The sequence below is a fragment of the Cornus florida genome, unplaced genomic scaffold, assembly GCF_030987335.1.
Source record: "Cornus florida cultivar Cherokee Brave unplaced genomic scaffold, ASM3098733v1 CherokeeBrave_3.0.0_Hap2_Chr08, whole genome shotgun sequence".
Classification (NCBI taxonomy): Eukaryota; Viridiplantae; Streptophyta; class Magnoliopsida; order Cornales; family Cornaceae; genus Cornus; species Cornus florida.
Window position 1 is genome coordinate 7,814,895 of NW_026775578.1, and position 16,281 is coordinate 7,831,175.

The following is a 16,281-nucleotide window of genomic DNA, read 5'->3' on the forward strand; positions in this document are numbered from 1 at the left end:
CAACTCCACCAATTAATCTCATCTATATATATATAAACACACACATATATATCTATACACACACACACAATCTCATCTATATATATATATATATATATATATATATATACACACACACACACACATACACATACACGGCGGCTGCAAATCAAGGTACCACCGGCAGTATCAATGGCTTGTGGGTTGTGGATTAGAGGTGGTTGGATCTTGATGCAAAGATTCGTATTGGTTCCAATCAAACCCTAAGAGCCATTCATCAATACCAACGGTGCTCCTTGCCACAAAACCCTAATCGTTTGTGACAACTTGAATTTTTAAGATTTTAATTTTTATTTCATGATTTTTTAGTCAAGGTTGATTATTTAATTTTTTTTTTGAAGATTTATCCAATTGAAATTCATTTGTGTTACATTATAAATATATATATATATATATATAATGTCTAATGGATTTATGAAGGAAAATGTGGCAGCCGAAAATGCAAAGAATAATGGAAATGATTTTTTGTTTCGGGTCCCACTTAAATGATGTTTAGGTGTTGATTTGGTTTTTGTTGTATTAGAATATATAATGTATATTGTATTTTATAGTTTCAGAGGAGATAAAGAGGCAACATGGGTTCTGCCGAAATGTGATTGAAGGAAAAGAAATTGTGATCATATTGATGGTTTGATGGGGCCCACTTGGAGTTATTTAAATGAGGTTGAATTGGTTTTGTAATATATATATTATGTATGCTAAAGAGAAGATAGAGATTAGTATGGTGCATCTGCGAAATTAAATGATAAGAAAAAGGTGATTGTGATTGCAGGACCCACGGCTAGGAATTGTTTGGCCAAAATTCCTTTAGCTTTGTCCTTTCACCTGGGCTATTTGTGGATTTGTGTGGTGAGGGTTGTTCTATTGGTGGAATATTGCCTATATGTATATTGTGTATCTTGTGACTTTGGGAATGATACAAAGAGTGAATGATATTGAAATCACACAATAAATCGAGAGTTCACAGAGAGAGACGAGAGTTTGCAGAGAGTGAGCTGAGAGTTTGAGGACAGAGAGAGGTCCGAGGTTACAGAGGAGGCTGGAGGCTTGAAGCTTTGATGATCTAGTGAGGAAAATTCTTTTTCAGGGTAGGGGTTCCTAATTTATGAAATTTCTTATTCCTTTGTGAGTTTCCATCTTGAATTATTGTTTAGCATGCCAATTTAAGTTGAATTTTTTCTAAAATGATTAGATTATTGTAAATGAAGTATGTGGCTATATGTTTAGTTAAAATTGTATGCTTGTATAAATTAATTTCATGTTCTAAATGTTTACTATATTTGATTATTGATGAATGTAAGCATTTTGTAATTTTTTTTTTTTGGAAATTCTTGTAATGCATGCTAAGTGGTTTGGACTTGAATTAAATGTATGATTATGAGAATTGACATAACATGAAATGGTATAATACATTCATGCATAAGCATTGGGAAAAAATGGGAAAATGATTTAAAAAAGAAAGAAAATAATTTTGGGAAAAAGATTTGATAAAAAGATTTTGTGAAAACCTGGACGTCAAGGGGGTACCGAGGGTCCGTGGGGTTAATGTGATCTAGAGGGAACTAGGGTAAACCCCTAGCGTGGTTGAGCTATCTGGGCCCCAAATGACGCCGCGAGGCTACCAAGAGTCTGGGACAGTGGCCAATCATTCTTTCATGTCGCCAAGGGGGTATCGAAGGACAGGTTACATTAACAGTTTGAAAAGTGATGAATGAAAGTGATTTTGAAATGGGAGCGACATAGTACGTCGTTGCATTTCATAGCACGACATTATTTGTTTTTAGCCTTCAAATTGTATTATATTCTTCCTCGGTATAGTATAATCCTATTTCCTTTATTTCTATTTATTGTTTGGATTCATGGGGTAACAAGAGGTGTGTCTTAGGCACTATCTACTGAGCTTTATGCTCAGCCTATTATTTAACATTTTTCAGGACATGTGAAAGAAGTGGCGGGTGACGTTCCACCACAAGCCTAATTTGGATTAGAGGATCATTTTGCTATTTTTGTATCTAAGTCCCATCATTTTTTTTTTTTGTAAAATCTTACTTTTTTATATTCGATATAGAGACTTATGGACTCTTGTTATTGTAATTATATTCATGGGCAATAACTTTAATATAAGTTGTCTAAACGTTGTAAGACATGGACTTTTGATCTTAACCATAATTTTTTGGACTGTAACTATGATATTTGGACTAAATGGTATCAAAGCATTTTATGAGAATTTTCGGGTCGTGACATCATCAGTTTCGCCATCGTGGGTAAGACGACCTATCTTCGCCGTAGATCGAAGATTTGCGTATTGGGGAGCACCTTTGCAGATAGAGAGAGTATGTCGAAATGGCCATGGAAGGTGGACTCTAGCTGCGGGAGTGGTCAAGGCTTATTTGAGATTTTGATCCCCGGCACATAGATCAATATTCCTTCTCCAGCAGAACCGCGATGGTGAGTAATTTACTGCCGACGGCCACATCGGTGAACCGTCTTAGGGAATCGCCGATTAGCACCCCGATCATGGAAGTGGTCTTCGTCATTTATAGTTTGATTATAGGTGGTGGGTCTTTGGGCTCATTGCAATAGTTGAAGAAGAAGAAGGGTAGGTCTTCGTCACCACAATCCGATGAAGATCAAATCAGTCCGAATTGATTCACAAAATTCCACAAACCCTAGGGTTCGAAATCGACGTATTGTTTGGTGAAGAAGATGCCCCTAAAGTGTAATAGGTTAGAAAAGGAGGTTGATCAATTCAAGGAAGCTCGGAGAAATGGTGGTAACGGTGGTAGGATCCCCAAAATACATAATATATATATATATATATATATATATATATATATATATATATAGTGAAAATTAAGGTTTGTGATTTGTAAAAAAGGAGAGATAATATGGGGTTGGTGGCCTTGGTGGTAGAGAATAGAGAGAAATGGTGGCTATTGTGGAGCTTTGCGGTGGTGGTATGGAGGATGAATAGACAAGAGGTGGTGGTGTGCAAAACGAGTCACTGTTTATTGTCCTTTTTAGTCTTTTTACAAAATTTTGTATTTTTATATATTTTATAAAATTGTTGACTAAGGGTACTTTAGTCAAGTTTGATTTTAAATGTGCCTGAGGGACTTAATTGCACCAAATTAAAACTTGAGATTGTTTTTTTGTACATGACCCTACATTATTATTACCAAAATTTGTACTATCCTTTATATTCCCCAAATATAAAGTAAATTCCTATCATCACGCTTGTTTTAAACCCCGAGAAGACAATAATGTAAGGTCCATTTATCAATTTATTTATATAAGAATCTGAAAGCAGTGAAAAATAATTATAAAAATATAAGAATCTGCAAGATAATTAACCTTTTTTTTCTCTTTTTTTGTGAAAGGACTAGGTGAAAAAACTCTGCACACGGAGAAGCATACGAATGATTCTTAGCCAGAAACCCTATTTTAACCTAGAAAAATGTCAAAAATAAGACCACGTTGCTATGTAAAATGCAGACAACTTGGTGGGTATTTTTGTAATTCTAAGAAAAATTCAAAAATACCATGAGTTGCTCAAATATGAAATTTGTCAGTTGGTGTGTTCTACTCAGCACTGGACATTTTGGCAGTCCAATTGTCATTATTTGACCACAATCCTCTCTCTTTCTCTCATCCTTACAATATATATAATGAAACAATCATCAATTTACCCTATTTTAGCTACCCTTCACCCTAGTTTGTGCAGCATATGTCATACAAGGTCATCATCACCATTCCTACAAATCATATAAATCACATATATTTCTATCCTATATATGCTTCTTGCTTCGTGTTTCGATTCATGTATAATCTTTGCTACTTTTTACAATGTATGCCAACTTATTATTTCTACATTTTTAGAAATGTGTTGTTGTACTTGAATGAATTGAAAGTTCAGCTTGAATTAAAATCTTAAATTCCATTTGGTTGCTGAGAAAACAGAGGTAATGAACAACTTGGATTTCACATTGGCCAACACATGGTGTTTGTGAGGTTCCCGCGTTTTTTTCCCCTCTATATATATGTGTGTTCTCAACCACCAAATTAAGATTTTATTTTATTCTTCATGCTACATTTAGATATCTTATACCCATTCTTCTTCTTCTCCAAAATTCCCCAACACAGAAGTTTTCACACAAGCTCCCAGCTCCTAAATCATCTTCAGCCTCCTTGTTTACAAAGTTTTACACCCTTCTCCAACACAGAAGTTTTCACAAGGAATTAAATTGTTAAATTGTTCTTTAATTTTTTTTTTTCCAACTTATTACAATGTATGCCAACTTATTATTTCTACATTTTTAGAAATGTGTTGTTGTACTTGAATGAATTGAAAGTTCAGCTTGAATTAAAATCTTAAATTCCATTTGGTTGCTGAGAAAACAGAGGTAATGAACAACTTGGATTTCACATTGGCCAACACATGGTGTTTGTGAGGTTCCCGCGTTTTTTTCCCCTCTATATATATGTGTGTTCTCAACCACCAAATTAAGATTTTATTTTATTCTTCATGCTACATTTAGATATCTTATACCCATGCTACACAGAAGTTTTCACAAGGAATTAAATTGTTAAATTGTTCTTTAATTTTTTTTTTTCCCCGGAAATATAAGGAATTCAATCTCTTATTTTTATATTGCTGCAGAAATTACGTTTTTGGAAGCAGGTATATGTGATCTACAGCAGCTTCTTCGTTCTCAAGATCATAGCTCATATGGTCACTTTCTTCTTTTACTGCATTGTGCTTCCATTGACCATTTTGGTTCCCGAAGTTTGAGGTCCCAAAATGGGGAGCCATCTACATGCCTTGCATCATCACCACTTTGAATGCTGTTGGAACCCCAAGATCTTGTACACTTTGAAATTTCCTTTTTCACACATTATATATATAATAAAATAAAATAAAATAAAGAAAAGCTATTGTGCAAATAACAAAGTGAAACTTGCACAGATATACCATACATATATCGAAGAGGCACACAATGCAAACATAATCCATTTAGAAGAAAAATAGAAGAAAAATGCAGGGTTCGAGTCATGGAGACTTTAACCAAGATCTCACAGACTTAAACCAATATCTCACAGAAGCTATAGTGCAAATAACATAGTGAAACACAAATCTAAAGAAGAATCTAAGCTCTGCGGTCATCTATGGACTGGAAAACAGAAGACAACGTCAGTGCAAATGCAACAAGACACACAACAGTGGCCAAAAGGCCCCAAGCAGCAGCGGCTCCATGGCCTGGAAGTGCAGGAGCGGGTTCATGGACAGGAGCAGCACAGGAGCAGCAGCAGCAGCTCCATGGCCTGGGGTGATGGACTTTCCAGCTGCTTTGCGCAGCCTCCCCAACCTTTGAATTTTTGATTTTGTTCGCCTTCCGGAAGCTTTTTCCCCCATTGTTGTGTTTTTCTTAACTACCACCTGAAAAATAAAGGAAGTCGATCAATTGAAAAATATGTCCCCTCCTGTGTTGAATCCCATTACATCGCTTTTGCAACAATTTCACCACATCCCATTACTTCGCTTATGCAACAATTTCACCACAATATAGTGTGTTGCATTAACAATCTACATGATTCAACAGGGTAAACAAGCAAACAAGTTTTTTGAGGAGCATGTCAAACTAGGTTCAGCTCACCTGATAAATAAGGTGCATTTGATGTTTCAGCTCTGTATAAGCTAGCAAAGCTAGCAGAAGCTTATTGATGGCATAAATGTGCAGCAACTAACGGCTAGAGGTCATTTATAAATGAAGATCAGAAGAAAAAAAAAATGCTACAGCAGTTACTCTCAAAAGAATCTGTAACACACATCAAAATGGCATGGGAAATCACAACCTTCAGAAACAAAAACCAATACTTCATTATTCCCATTTGGAGTTCATTTACAATAAGCTACTCATGTTCCGCATCAAAATATAATACAGCTAAATTATGAGTATTCCAGAACCCACATTAAAGATTGGGGAATCAAGTGACGACAAATTCTCCAGAATCTGTAACACACATCAAAATGGCATGGGAAATCACAACCTTCAGAAACAAAAACCAATACTTCATTATTCCCATTTGGAGTTCATTTACAATAAGCTACTCATGTTCCGCATCAAAATATAATACAGCTAAATTATGAGTATTCCAGAACCCACATTAAAGATTGGGGAATCAAGTGACGACAAATTCTCCAGAAGCTATTCTCTACAGAATATAATCATCTTTCCCCCACCAAATCAAAAGCCAATAAACAAGTAATTCATATCAACCTTTGAGAGTACAGACCCTTTTCACCTAATCTGTTTGAGATTTATATACAAGTAGACACTAATCTTTCCAACTAAATAAATTAAATAAGTAACCCAGAACCCATACTAAGGGATATTTCAGATTGTCAAAGAAATACGATGAAAGTTGGCCAAGAATCACCTTCTGATTGTTAACAGCTCCTATTTGGGGTAAGTCAATTAGTACTTAATCCTGCATAGTGAGAGAAGGACACCGAGTACAACCAAAAAACGCACACCACCACTGCACTACAACCACCTCTAGCGAAGGCAAAAGCATCAAACCATCCAATTAACCAATACATGACAAGCATAAAAAATCAAAAACAGAGAAGCTACGTGGAATTTAATACAGGAAAGGAACAGGGAATTTTGGTTAACTAATATCTATATATAATAATCCAAAAGAACAGAAAAGAAAAAGGAAACAAAGATTCACCATTGTTCATCCATCATCCATCAATCTTCAGACAATATATATAAATTAAAAATTAAAATAGAAGGTTTAACATTGGTATGGAAATACTCCCTAATCACACGAACAAAAAAATCAAGAAAAGAACATTCATCATTGGGCAGGAGCAGGAAATTCAAACCAAGTGTGTTTCTATAAAATAAAAATAAAAAAAAAAAATCTCTTGCGAGTCTGACCGTTAGTATAGACAGTCAAGAAAAGGATGAAGCAGAAACACCATATGAGTATATAAAACAGGTCAATGATGTCATTGTTTCTTTCTTAATAGATTGTTTGTTTTAGTTTGGAGAGTAAATTAGGTGGTGGCTAAAGGGCCAAACTTGTAATGAGAGTTTTTATCACTTTTGCAGTCTTTATCTATTTCTCTATATCATTTTATGGAACTCTTATTTGATAGCCTCAAGGATTTGTTTGGCCTTTCGTCTGAATTCAACATATTTTGCTAACTTGAGTGCCCCTGCAATCTTCTACAGTGACAGAATTCACTAAATTACTCATCAATTTCCAGACATTTTCCTATTTTGACCATGCAACCTACTTGATAATGTGACATCCCACATCGTCTAGGGAGAGGGTTGTCGACACTTGTATGTATGAATGTCTTCTAATTGAGTAGACATGTTTTGAAAATCGGGAACACACAAACAGGGTTGTTAACACTTATATGTATAAATGTCTTCCAATTGAATAGACGTAATTGACAAAAATTAAGAAATTCCCAAACTCACTCCCAAGAAATCCAAATCCTAAATCCTAAAAATGACTATGCTATGCAAGCCTTAAACTTCAAACTTTTTTTAATTCAGAATGTGACACCTAGAACCCTTGATTTAACCACCTTAAAAGTCCAATAAAAGAAAACCAATCAATACATTCATTGGTGGCTAATATGTGCTAATGGCTTATTTCAAACGCCTTCTCAACTTTTGAATAAACATTTAGGTTTTTAATCATTGCATGCATCAAATTTAGTGTCCTCCATGATATTCATTAAGCATAGTCTGCCATTATTAGTAATCTATCTTTCTCTAGGAGGGAGGCCATGAGGAAACATGTTGATTACTCACTTTTCATGCCTGTGATATGAATTATGTTTCTTCTAATACAAGTGTTAATTACTCCGTAGTATTTGGATAAATCTTTCACTTTTCCTAGTACCAATGAGACAGAAGGATAAGGTCACAATTATAATCTTTAATGTCAATAATCCCCAAATATGTATATAATTATGTAAAATTATTTTAACATGTCACTTTTTCAGGTTTCTTGACAGGGAAGGCCAAATCTCTTTGTTTAATTTAAACCAAACAAAAGTTGACCACAAACTTCTTTGCTTTCTAGTCTTTTTATATAGGAATTGGAAACTTCCGAAGGCAATTTCTAATTGTCTTGAATTAAAGCCACCAACCAAGGGGTTTAAAGCATTTTCAACTCTTAGAATTCTTGTGAATATTGTGTGCGCCATCAATCTTGCATACCATTGTCACCATATGGTACTTATAATTGTGTTTGTCTAAAACTAATTATTTAATTAGTATCATTAAAGTAAAAGAAAGTTCTACATATTTTGCATACAGAGTAGCACAATGCAAAAGTGTTGTCATGGGATTCAGATCCCCTCCTGTCACCCGACAAATCCTATGCCTCAAAATGTGGGCATTTTGAGGCAAAGTTGGCAACAATCGATTCTTTGTCATGGGATTCGGATCCCCTCCTGTCACCCGACAAATCCTATGCCTCAAAATGTGAGCATTTTGAGGCACAGTTGGCAACAATCGATTCTTTAAATACAATATATTCTTTTAAATGTAATGATATTAATTCAATTACTATCGTGTTTCAAAAGTATGAACCAAAATTACAAATCTCTCTCTCCCTTTTGGGCTCACCCTGAACAATAGTGTTGAAACATTAAACCCGTAATAATGTTGTTCAAACGATAAACCATAAATATCAATATGGAGATTACAACGTGTATAACATTTGCTTATAAAATTTTCAGAATGATGTTAAATAGGTGTTGGAGAGAGAGAAGGGAGGAAGAAAATTGGATCAATTATTTTGGTCAATCTTCCTATGATTGGGAATTAGTATTATTATATTAATATTCTAAAAATAAATTTAATTGAATTAATATATTGTATTTAAAGGAATATATTATATTCAAATGAATGGACAAATGTTGTCTTAATTAGTTTTAGGCTCCACGTTTTGAGAAACGTGATTTGTCCTATGATTCCCTCCATAGGAGGGGATCCAAGTCCATTGTCATAACATCTAACCATTTGAAATATAAGATTGATTCTTAGAGCCAATAATATATTGAAGTGCAAAATCAATACTCAAGAAATGTGTAATATTTTAGGTAATTAATAAGAAATAATGTTACAAAAAAAAAAGTGATATATATGTATGTATATACTATATACATCATGTATACATATGTTACAGATTCTAGACACTTGTAAAATAAAATGGTAAATTAACATGAGAATAAATGGAAGAGAGACGAGCAAATTTTCAAAAAGCATAGGTCTCTGTTATTTTATTTTAGAATAAATCTATTTAATGTATCAATATAAATTCACATTGAGCTTGTAATACAATATTTCAAAACATATAGCCTTTGTAAAAGATGATGGGTAGATCTTATTTTTGGCTTCATATTGATAGGTCCTAATTTTCCATTCTTTGATGACTTTATTCTTTAAAAATTAAAAAATAAAAATAAAAAGCTAAAAATGCATCACTAACCAAAAGAAAAAGCTAAAAAAATGCATGATCACAAGAATACCAACTAGAAATGTAAGGTTACCATCCATTGGTCTGGTCGTAACACTAACACCACTACGTGCTCTTTTCCCCCACAGACATAATATGTAGTCCCATTCTCTCTGCATCCATGAGTGCCACCTCGTTGTAATATTCTGTATCACTCATATTATATTCGAATAAACTCAATTGCTCATTGAATTTTGAAGAAAAAAATTTGTTATTTTTTCACTATCCCCACTCAATTACTCAGCTACCAAAATATTGCATCTATTAAATTAAAATGACATGAAAGTCTACAGCTTCTAGACATCATTAAGCATGTTTTTTGTTTTTTTAAAGTAAGAATTGGAGAAAATCACACCTTGATTTGAATACGTTTTGGGTAGCTTAGTTGGTGTACTAGTGTTCAAATCTCCCTCCCATTAGTTTTTTACCTCAATAATTTCATACATTTATATGTAGTTATTCAAATATGTTAGTTACTTGGGCCCGTTTGGCAACTACATGTACTTCACACATTTGCTTTGATTCGAAGCAGTAGCAATGTTTCAATTTTGGAGTGTGATAAAAAATATTTCGAGGCCTGTTTCCGTAATGTATATTTGTTGCAAAAATTTTAGAAGCAAAAACATGTAAACATGTTTGGCAAACAACCATTGCAAGTTTGAAAAATTAAATGGCTAGTAAAAAAGGTCATTTTAGAGGTTTCGCAACAAATATTGCCAAACACCTTTCATGCTTTTGCTTTTGCTTCGCTGTCCCAAGAAGGAAAAATTTCTTGTTAGCCTATTTATGGCATGTGATTCAAATATATTTTCTTCAATTTTTTTTTTTTTTTTTTTTTTTTTGATTGGAAGAGGAGGCAGAGCTACACAATAAGCATGTGTTCTAATAACATCAATGAAAGCAAGGGGTTAGGAAAAATTAAAATAGGGACCAAAGATCACCAATTTGGCATTCATTCATGTTTAAAATGAGTAACCAAAACAACTAAAAAAGTTGAAACCTCCTACCCACAACTTAACCCAAAGCGATTAGACATTAATATTACAGATCTCTTTGGCTATCTAGTCTGCAACACTTGTATCAGATTGGGCCCTATTAACTCCCAAATCTAATTCCATGGAGGTTGTGGAAAAAAGTCCTCGTAGTTGTGTTGAGCTTGAAGCCTAAACTCAGGGATTTAGGCCAACCAATTGGGCCCAATGGACCAATGGATTTCACCTTAAGAGGATTAAAGAGCCCATTGGCTAATTGCATGAGCCACCAAATTACACACTCTAGGGGTCCAACAGTTAACAAAGTAAAGAGATTGATGCTATGTTTACGGAGTTAGGGTGGTAGAAAATTTAGATTAAAATTTGAATTAATTTTTCTTTTTAATTTTAAATTCAAAGCTGTGGGAAAAAAAATAATAAATAATAAAATAAAAAAATAAAAAAAAAGCTATTGTGCATGTACTTCCAAATCAGATTGGGCCCTATTAACTTCCAAATCTAATTCCATGGAGGTTGTGGAAACAAGTCCTCGTAGTTGTGTTGAGCTTGAAACCTAAACTCAAGGGTTTGGACCAACCAATTGGGCCCAATGGATTTCACCTTAAGAGGATTGGAGAGCCCATTGGCCACCAAATTACACACTCTAAGGATCCAACGTTTTAACAAAGCAAGAAACTTTCATGGTTTGACAGAAGAGATTGATGCTATGTTGACGGAGTTAAGGTTGTAGAAAATTTAGTTTAGAATTTGAATTAATTTTTCTTTTTAATTTTAAATTCAAAACAAATCCAAATATTTCTATTAACTCTTCAAAGAGGTTGTCAGAGGAGTCAAATTGATCAGGTACATAACCTTTTAAATATAGGTCAAGCCACTCTAGTTCTTGACTAAAAGTACACCTAAACAAATGATATATATATATATATATATTAAATAGATTGGAATTTGTATAATGAAAATGCATTTATATAAAATGAAGAAATTCTTCATCGTGTTACCATTGGTTATAGTTATAAAATGATAAATTAACGGCAAGGTAATTTTTAAATTTCTAAATTTGTGTAGGTGTGGGAAAATAAAATAAAATAAAGAAAAGTTATTGTGTAAATAATATAGTGAAACTTACTTGCACAGATATACTATACATATATCCAAGAGGCACACAACGCAAATTAACCAAGATCCATTTAGCAGCATAGAAACATAACTGGAAGGATCCTGCAGTTCATCTATAAAAATATAATGCAGAGTTTGAGTCATAGAGGCTTTAACCAAGATCTCACAGAAGTAAAAAGCTATTGTGCAAATAACATAGTGAAACACAAGTCTAAAGAAGAATATAAGGTCTGCAATCATCTATAGATAGAGATGGTACCCGAACCCCGTCACCCCGAGTGCTAATGCTAAAAGCCACACAACAATGGCTAAAAGGCCACGAACAGCAACAGCAGCTCCATGGCCGGGGATGATGACCCTTCCAGCTGCTTTGCGTAGCCCCCTCAATCTTCTAATTTTTTATTTTGTTAGCCTACCAGAGGCTTTTTCCTCCTTTGTTATGGTGCATTAAAGTAACTAGTCAATCGAATTGTAGAATAGTTTGAACACAAGTACAAATTAAGAAAAACCCATCTTAACTCAAGATACTATAAACATATATTCCATTAACTTTGGTGTGGTCTTGTTGACAACATGACAACAGTGAACAGACTCATCTCAGGAGGCACATGGGTTATCCCTTCCAGCTTAACAACCATCATCCCTCAACTTGCAGATACAGATCTCCTGCCAGTCCCACACCCAAACAGGTTTAATAAAAGACTCAAATGGTTACCCTCCCCATCTGGTGATTTCTCCATTGCTCACACCTTGAAACTTTACAAACAACATATCCCATCCTTCCCTTGGCCTCATCTGGAAACACCACCAACTATCAAGTATACTGCATCCCATTTAGGAAAAAAAAAAAAAAAAAACAGAAAGCATACTAATTATGGTAGTAGAAAGGTGGAGCCAGTGGTAGTTTGCTCTCCAAGCTTTAACACATTGCATGTACTAGGTGAGTGTCAAAATACAAGTTGGAATTGGTGTATATGAAATTCCAAATCTACGCTTGGACAAGGTAACATAACCAACATAACAACTAGACACTCAAATAAACAAAAATGTACAGACTCCAAGTTTTGATCACAAACTTGCCAACCTAAGCCCAATAACCTCACGAACATTTCCCAAAATCCTTGGACTTGTCACACCATAGATTACACACTTGAGATATCAAACAGTCGTAATTTAGCCCACAGTTACCAGTAAAAGACCAATACAAAAATATGCTTATGTAATAAGGCTCCACTAATGCCTCATTATCCTACAAAAGACATTTAGTGAAAACTGCAATATAGGAATCACAAAGGCTTCTAGATATGTTATCTAAAGAAACAAATAGAATACAAGTAAATGATGCAAACTGAAAAGTTGTTCTCAAAATTAAAAGTTCAAATAAAGACTCTGACAAAGGGAACAAGATATATGTTAGTATCATATTAGATTAGTAAAGTAAATTATAAATATATAATATTAATTATTGTCTCTATCTGTAACTTTGGGTACATCATAGCTTTCCATTTCATTGTTGTACACTTCCGAGATCCAATGCATAAAACAAGCCAACTCAGAGCTTTCCATTTCATTGTTGTACACTTCCGAGATCCGATGCATTAACAAGCCAAAAGCTCACAACCCTATCGTTGGTTCACAGTTGTCGTACACTTTTGTACCCCCAATCTCTCTCCATATATCTTTCTCTGTACAAGTCTATATCTATAAAAGTCTCCCGTGGAAATATTAGTCAAGACTCACAGGTAACAACTCAAAGAGATTATTTTGTCTTAAGTTGCGTAATTCTTATCGGTGGACTCTCTCTTTCACTTATGTGTCTTTGTTGTTTCAGTTTCAACATTTCCTCTGTGAATGCTAAAACTGATAAAGTTAAATTAAAATTACATAAGAGTCTTCTTTTTCATAGATAAAATTAGGGCTTAGAGAGATGAAAAAGAAGAGAGCCAAGTAGAAGGATCATATTACACACCACTATTTCAGAATTTCAGAAACTGAAAAATCGTGTGTGAATTGCCCAAAGATTCTTGTAACTAAAAATATTAGACACTATGCTCAATAGTATGCCTTCAACTCTAAATTTTCTTCAATTCTAAGAATTAGACACTATGCTCAATAGTATGTCTTCAACTCTAAATTTCCTTAATTCTAAGTGCTTTCAAACAACATACTTAATTTGAGTGCATCAACATATATAACAGAAGTAATTAACATTCTCATCAACACTTACCATCCTATCATAATTGGTCATTTTAAAACCAACATCACCGCAACAAAGGTAAGGGGATTTATATAATTCAATTAGCGAGGCAAAAAATCATACCTATTTTCTTTGCCGACTCCACCCATTCCCATCAACTCTCTTCTTTCAGAAAAGAGACCTATATTATTAGGACAAAAGAGGAAAAGTTTTTAAAGCGTTAATAAACTTGTAAAACATATATTCTGAAATTGAAAACTAAACTTCCAAGTCTTTAATTCCCATTAATAAATTGTTCAAGCATCACATCATATCAATATTATATATATGTATGTGGAAACAAAAACAAAAACAAAAACAAAAAAAATCAGTATGTAAAACATGAATAAATAAACGTAACCAATAGCTAAAAAATGCCAATTAAAATTTTAATAAAAGTAAAGAGTTTGTTACCTGATGACTGAGAAGACATGTTTCTTGAACCTTGTTCTTGCTAAATGTTAGACCCGATGCTAATCCTAAAAATAAAAAAACACTCGAGTTGTGAGGAAGAGGTTTCACAATCTCACTCATAATAATTAAAACACCACCGTCTGAGTACTATCTATATCATGTATCAACCCAACTATGCTTTCAGTCAAAATGTTGGACACCTATCCGTAGAAAGAGGTGTAACCACGGATAGGTGTGATTAGCACATATTACACTCAGCTCTTATGTTAAATTAATCCAATAACAAAGTACATTGCATCAGTTTAGGAATAATCTTCAAAATTAACAAATCAATATCCTAATATTCTGCATTCTAATAACAAAAGAAAATCAAAAACCAAAATTTGAAAATAAAAATATGGCAGAAAGATTGAATATATCAATCATGCATTACACAGATTGTATTTCTATGTGAAACAAAACATTATTAGTAGGGCAGATCCAGGATTTCTCAATGGGGTGGGCTAAATCAAAATATATCAACCAAAAGCAACTGTTGTTTAATTCAATTTTAGTTAACTAACAATGTTTCTTTAGACAAATGACTGATTAAGGCATAGAAAATCCTATTTTGATAATTAATAAAAAAAAATACAAATTTATTTCTGAACAATTCACCACTCAGTACCCTATCTATTCTTTAGACCAATTCACTAATCCTATTTGAGAATCTACTACTGGAAGCAGAGTGTGAGGTAGTTCATGGCAAGCCCCTTCCAACACTATGGAATTCACTCAAAAGCATGCTTTTTGTAAGTATTTTAATTTTCAAGAAGTAACTTTAGAGCTTTACCCTATATTAAGTCCTTTTGCTTGTCAAAGTTCTTGTTATGATTTTTTTTTTTTTTTTTAAAGTTCTGAAAAGATTTCCATCTTCAAAAAGCTTGGCATGTTGATAAAAATTGTTTCAGATTCAATCTCTGCAAATTTCTAATCCAAATCAGAATTTTTTTTTTCTTTTTTAATGCCCAGATTCAAATTTTCTTGTAGACATAATTGACAACAAAAAATAAAAAACAGAAATAGAAGTTATAGAAATTAAAAAAAAAAAAAAAAAATTGTTTTGCTGAAATAAAATGTAGATTACGGTGATTACCTCAAAATTCAATGCAATGATTACCTCAAAATTCAATGCAATGATTACCTCAAAATTCAATGCAAATTTTGTTCCTTTATAATGCAAATATATATATATATATATATATATAAGATCATAAAAAAATTCACCAAATAGGATTTAGTTTGCAAAACAAGAATTACAGAACTTGATTAGTTGATTTAGAAAAAAAATTAAAACAAAACCCATACATACAAGTTAGTTGCAGAGAGAGGGGGGAAGCTTGAGAGTTGAGAGAGAGCGGGCCAGCGGCTGAAGCTTGGGAACGGCGAACCCGAACTAGAACAGCGGGCGATGGAAACTGAAAGATATGGGTTTTGATTTTTTGAACAATCTGAAATGATATGCCGATATGGGTTTTGATTGTTTGAACAATCTGAAATGATATGCAAGTTCAGTCAGGAAAGAGAACGGAAAAGAGACGAATTTCTCTGACTCTGAGTATGTGAACAGATGAGATCATGAGACGGTGAGAAGAGCTGAGGGGGGGTGGCTGAGTTTGAGAGGTAAATAATGTTAGGTTTAGGTTTTATGGACAAGAGGCGAATGTCTAGTATAGGGAAAATTACACTGACCTCAGTCAAATAACACTCACCTCCCTCACAAATTACACTGACCTCCCCTGTCAGAGTTATTAGTTGGATGCCATTAAGTTTTCGAGTGGAATTACATAATTGACCTCATTATATTTATGGTAATTTATTCTAGGGGTGCACACGGTTCGGTTCGGTACGGTTCCTACCGGAACCGGAACCGGTCTAAACAGTTCCTAAAAA

General features: G+C 33.8%; 1 long non-coding RNA gene across 1 annotated transcript; it reads left to right on the forward strand.

The window, feature by feature from the left end:
- Positions 1–766: 766 nt before the first annotated feature.
- LOC132269189 (uncharacterized) lies at positions 767–3,142 on the forward strand. The gene is made up of 2 exons (XR_009469431.1): positions 767–1,127; positions 1,974–3,142. It is a non-coding gene; the product is annotated as an uncharacterized LOC132269189 (long non-coding RNA).
- Positions 3,143–16,281: the final 13,139 nt, after the last annotated feature.